Genomic DNA, 6,000 nt, shown 5'->3' on the forward strand with positions numbered 1-6,000 from the left:
GAGAATTTTTAACAAAACATTTTCATTTCCAATTATCAGAATAATCTACTTCATTCTCTTTTGAAAAAAGGTTATGCGATAGGGTCGCTGTGGTTCAGGTGGCTGAGAATCCTACAGTTAGTTGTGAAACCATTGCAATCTGTATTCGTCTTGGGGCCTACTGTTTGAATCTATTGAATCTTCTTCTATAAAGCTAGTATGGTACTATACCAACTGAGCCAAGGCGACACACGTCTCTATAAGCTATCATAGCACATTTTGCTGTCCAAGTATGCTTCCAATTTATCAGAAATGAGAGGTATGTGTTGTGTGTAATACTTCAAAGCCCATGTACAATTAAGTTTCTTCTCTCTGGTGGCGCTACGCCTCAAATTTTAGACTGGCGATGTATTTATACTCTGGGTGCCTGCATACAACACATTTCAGAGAATATGTTATATCACTGCTAGTCGATCCCTTTTACTATACCACGTGCATATGGAGCAATGGAAGAATGAATACACGCCTCTGCCATGTAACTTTTAGTGTTACAGTGTGGTGAATCTGTGTAACTTGTACTCTGCAACACAAATTGCTGTGGAGAGATTACCTACGGCTCTTCAGTTAGATTGTCAAGTCTTTGTTGGAACACAAAGCTAGTGTTATTGACTTCTGGTCAGTGTTAGATACATAAAGCGCTGTGGTCGATTATCTGGTGTTGGTGACCGTTTTTCATGCTGAAATGCCGTGTATACAAAAAGGACGACCATTAGGAGGATAAATGTGCATCTCATAATTTTCTCAACATGGACATGAACGAGGGCAGGTATGGGGGAGTTTTTGGGCACCGTCTGATATTCCAACTGCATATGGAGCAAAGGGAGAACGGATATGTGTAATGCCAAAGTTTTATGATTTCGTAAAATACACCTCTTATTGTAAAATAATACACATTGCAGGATGGGTTCTACATTTTGCATGACATATTAGAAATGTTTCAATGCTATCAATAACACTCTGTTCCTGTGTGACGCTGAATCAACACTATAGTGTTTAACGATGTATAAAGATCAATCTGGTGTGGTCAGGTATGTGACAGAACACATAGTGACGTGGAGTATGCCAGTACATATTCGTTGTAACAAGCATAAAATTACTTATTTTGGTACAAGTTTAATTGATTTCAATACTTTATTCGCTATTTTTGACGTAAAATTCTGTGTTGTTGGTACAATTTTTGTTTCAAAAGCATCCAGAGAAAGGTGGTGTTTTACACTTACTGTAAGTACAAATTTTCATTGATTTCAGTACTACATTTGGTGCTTTCACATAGTTCCGATATCTTCCTGTCTGAGGTGGAGAGCTGTTGTATACTGCAAAGGGAGTTACACAGAAGACGCTGCTGGAGCCTGCTGTGGAGGGCGATGTTATACATTGAAGCGCCAGAGAAACTGGTATAGGAATGCGTATACAAATACAGAGATATGTAAACAGGCAGAATACGGCGCTGCTGTCGGCAACGCCTATTTAAGACAAGTGTCTGGCGCAGTCGTTAGACCAGTTACTGCTCCAACAATGGCTGGTTACCAAGATTTAAGTGAGCTTAAACGTGGTGTTATAGTCGGCTCACGAGCGATGGGACACAGCATCTCCAAGGCAGCGATGAAGTGGGGATTTTCCCATAGGACCATGTCATGAGTGTACTGTGAATATCAGGAATCCTGTAAAACATTAAATCTCCGAAGTCGCTGCAGGCAGAAAGAGATCCTGCAAGAATGAGACCAATGACAACTGAAGAGAATCCTACAGCGTGACAGAAGTCGAACCCTTCCGCAAATTGCTGCAGATTTCAATGCTGAGTCATCAACAAGTGTCAGCGTGCAAAACCGTTCAATGAAACTTAATTGGTATGGTCTTCTAGAGCCGAAGGCCCTCTCATGTACCCTCGATGACTGCACAATACAAAGCTTTACACCTCGCCTGGGCCTGTCAAAACTGGCATCGGACTGGTAACATGTTGCCTGGTCAGACGAGTCTCGCTTCAAATTGTATCGAGCAGATGGATTTGTACAGGTATGCAGGCAACCTCACAAACCATGAACACTGCATGTCAGAAGGGGACTGTTTAAGCTGGTGGAGCATGTACAGTTGGATTGATATGGGACTCCTGATATGTCTAGATATGGCTCTGACAGGTGACACATACATAAGCATCCTGTCTGCTCACCTCCATCCTTTCATGTCCTTTGTTTATTCTGACGGACTTGGGCAATTATAGCACGACCATGCAATACTCTAAATGTTCAGAATTGCTACAGAGTGGCTCCAGGAACACTCTTCTGAGTTTAACCACTTCCTCTGGCCACCAAATTCCGAGACATGAACATTATTGAGAATATCTGGAATGCCTTGCAACGTGCTGTTCAGAAATGATCTCCATCCCTTCTAAAAGCCTGTATCAATGATATTTCGTTGAATGGTTCCCATGCTGACACTTGTTGATATCCCAGAATTGAAATCTGCTGTAGTTTGCGGAAGGGTTCCACTTCTGTCACGTTGAACGATTCTCTTCAGTCGTTGTTGGTCCCATTCTTGCAGGATCTTTTTCTGGCCGCAACGACGACGGAGATTTGATGTTTTACCGGATTCCTGATATTCACAGTACACTCGTGAAATGATCGTATATGAAAATCCCCAATTCATTGCTACCTCGGGGATGCTGTGTTCCATCACTCGTGTGCCGACTATAACAGCATGTTCGAACTCAGTTAAATCTTTATAACCTACCATTGTAGGAGCAGTATACGATCTAACAACTGCGCCAGACACTTGCCTTATATAGGCTTTGCCGACCGCAGTGCTGTATTCTGCCTGTTTACATAGCTCTGTATTTGAGTACACATGCCTATACCAGCTTCGATGGTGCTTCAGTTTACATGTGTTTTGGTTTTGTTCATTCTTTGATGTATGCTTTTTGTGTTTTGTATCTTCCACGCCTAGTTGCTAGTGCATAGTTTCAGGATAACTCGTATGTGCTGTTCTCAGTGGATTAATGTCGAGTTGTGAGTCACAACCTCAGAAGATATTTTTGTTTGCTGTTTGTCCTATGATTGCATTTGATAAAAATTGTCACTGGTTGCATGAACGCGTTTTTTTGTACAGTACAGTTTCATGTATTGATATATACACAGAATCAAATCGACGAACGCCAGCCTACCCATCTTGCACTGACAAACTGGTGACCCCGATGTGATCACCTGTCCAGTATAACTGAAATAACTAGTGCTCACGAAATAGATTTACTAAAAGACTGACATACCGGCTATTACTAATGCCATTATGTGGCGACTGGTTGTACGACTACAACTTTTCTGACTATACAATCTGGTCTTGTGTTTTATAAAGTTGGAGGCGAGATTTTCTATTCCAGAATTTTGGCTGATGCTACTAAGTTTGCGCTGGTAGTAAGCCAACTAGATTTCCAGTACACTGCAGAGGTATTAGATGTAATTAAATCACTGCCAGAGGCTAACTCCTACTACAGGCTTAAAGCAGGACTGATACAGCGAGTGTCAGCTTTGCAAGGGGAGCGAATTTGATAGGTTCTTACCAAAGTTCATATCAGAGACAGAACGAAGCAAAGAAGATGTAGCAACAGTATGAGACAATTTACTGCGCACAGTACGGAGCAGACGTTTACCATTGCCAATCAGAGCAATCGTAGCATCCCAGACTGTTACATCTTTGGACAAGGTAGTAGATTTGACAGATAAAAGCCAGTACACAATTATGGCTGCTCATGTCAGCACAATTACTACGCTGTGCGCTAGCGTGACGCAATTTTTTTGTGAGTAGAATAGATCCATTAACACAGCATATCAGCAAACTTATCTCGTCGCGACTCAATCAATGACAGACATCAGTATCAATATAACTGAATCTCTGGAAGCAGATCATCAATGACCTCTTCTGCACTTGAGCCTGAACAGCAAGGTATCTGTAGGTAGCTCCGAAAATTCGACGAGCAAGTATGGAGATACACAAACCCCTACCCTTACCCAAATGCCAGGGGCAGTTGGAAGTAGGCGCCTCCTTCGATTGCTGGTCAGTGTCTCTGCACATGTTTGTTAGTGATCGGCAATCTCGCTGGAAGAATTTAATAGACACCGGATTCGATTTGTATAGTTATCCACAAACTTCATTGCTCAAATGAAGACTGCCTACATCATTCTGCCTGATTGCCATGAAAAGCCCGATCATAACGATGTACAGCACTCTGCAGCTGGAACTAGATTTGTGTATGCGTCGGGCTTTCACATAGGATTTCATTGTAGTGGACAGCACTGAACCAATTATCAGAGCAGACTTTCTCACCTTTTGTGACCTACTGCTGAACATGTAGAACTTGCACCTGGTTGATAACACCACTGACCTGATGGCGTCTGGGTTTTGGCCAGATACAACCATACATACTATCAAACACCATCAAGTCGTAGACGGAGAGTACGCTGATCTGCTGCATGGATTTCCAGGTTTGACACGAGCAACTGGCACGCCTAAGGAGGTAATGCATGACACTGTTCATTATACCAAGACAGCCTGTGCCGCCCCCCCTCGCCCCCCCCCCCCCCCCCCCCATATTTTGTAGATCACGACGTTTGGCTCCAGACTGGCTGTCGTTTGCAAAGGTATAATTTGACAGTGCGACCTGTGAGGGAATTATGCGCCAGTCCAACAGTCTGGTCCTCATTGTTACATCTAGTTATTCAGAAAAGTGGTGCTTGGGATCCATGTGGGGTCTACAAAGCTCCTAATGCCAGAAAAATACAAGACAGATACCCTGTGCCATTGTTAAGTGGTTACAAATATGAATTGAGCGGTGCTAATGTCTTCAGTGTATTAGACTGAGGTAAAGCATACCTTCAGATACCCATGACAGAGCAGGATATCCCAAAGACAACTATAACTATGCCTTTTGGCCTGTTTCAGAGCACGTTTATGACGTTTGGTGTCAAGGATGCGGCACAAACCTGACCAAGGTTTATTGACTTGGTGCTACAAGATCTATCCCTTTGCTTCGCCTATCTTGACAAAATTCTAATGCTTTGGCTTTGTTCGAGCAGCATCGTCAACACTTAGTAGATAGCCGGAATGACACAACACTATCCTCAGCACAGCCAAATGTATGTTTGCCCATAAACAAGTGGATATCCTTGCACACAAATATCATTATAGGGATCACCACCACTACCTGACAAGGTGGAAGCTGTCTTTTAGATCGCATGGCCAAGCACTGCCAAGGAATTGCGCCGATTTCTGTGTATGTTAAGTTCTATCATCACCATCTGCCACACTTGGCTGAACTACAAGAGCCATCAAGTACAGCGCACTCTGACTCGAAGAGTAAGGGCAGCTCGCCTGTAACGTGGGCTGACATGGTTACCTTGGCATTTAAAGCAGGAATAAAGAGCATTGTGGACATTGGATTGCTCATGTAGCTTCAGCCTACTGTGCCCTTGGCACTGACAGTTGCTACTTCGCTCGACAGTTAGTGCAGTGGTGCAATAGAGGTGCAATGACGTGTGGCAGCCAGCATTATTCTAACAAGCTGTCACTCTCGCAATGGAAATGGTGTACAGACGATCAGAAACTTATAACTGTGTGTGAGGACATTAAATACTTCAGACCTCATTTGGAAGCCAGGGACTTTTTTCACAAAATGTTGACTTACACCTTGGTACCTCAAATATTAATAACGTGGTGGCTGATTCTCTCTCTCAGGTCGGCTGCATCTCCAGCACATTAGATTACACAAAGCTAGCTGGAGCACAACAAAGAGACTAGGAACTACTGACAGTAACATCTTCAGTGTTACTCCTTCTGCTAATCGAGATTCCCGGAACCGACAATGAAGTGAGTTATGATGTGTCCACCTCAAAACTTCGTCTTTTCCTACCAACCACATTCAGAAGAGACGTATTTGCGACTGTACACGAACTGAGCCATCCTGACATACGATCA

Source organism: Schistocerca gregaria, chromosome 1 (assembly GCF_023897955.1).
Source record: "Schistocerca gregaria isolate iqSchGreg1 chromosome 1, iqSchGreg1.2, whole genome shotgun sequence".
Lineage (NCBI taxonomy): Eukaryota > Metazoa > Arthropoda > Insecta > Orthoptera > Acrididae > Schistocerca > Schistocerca gregaria.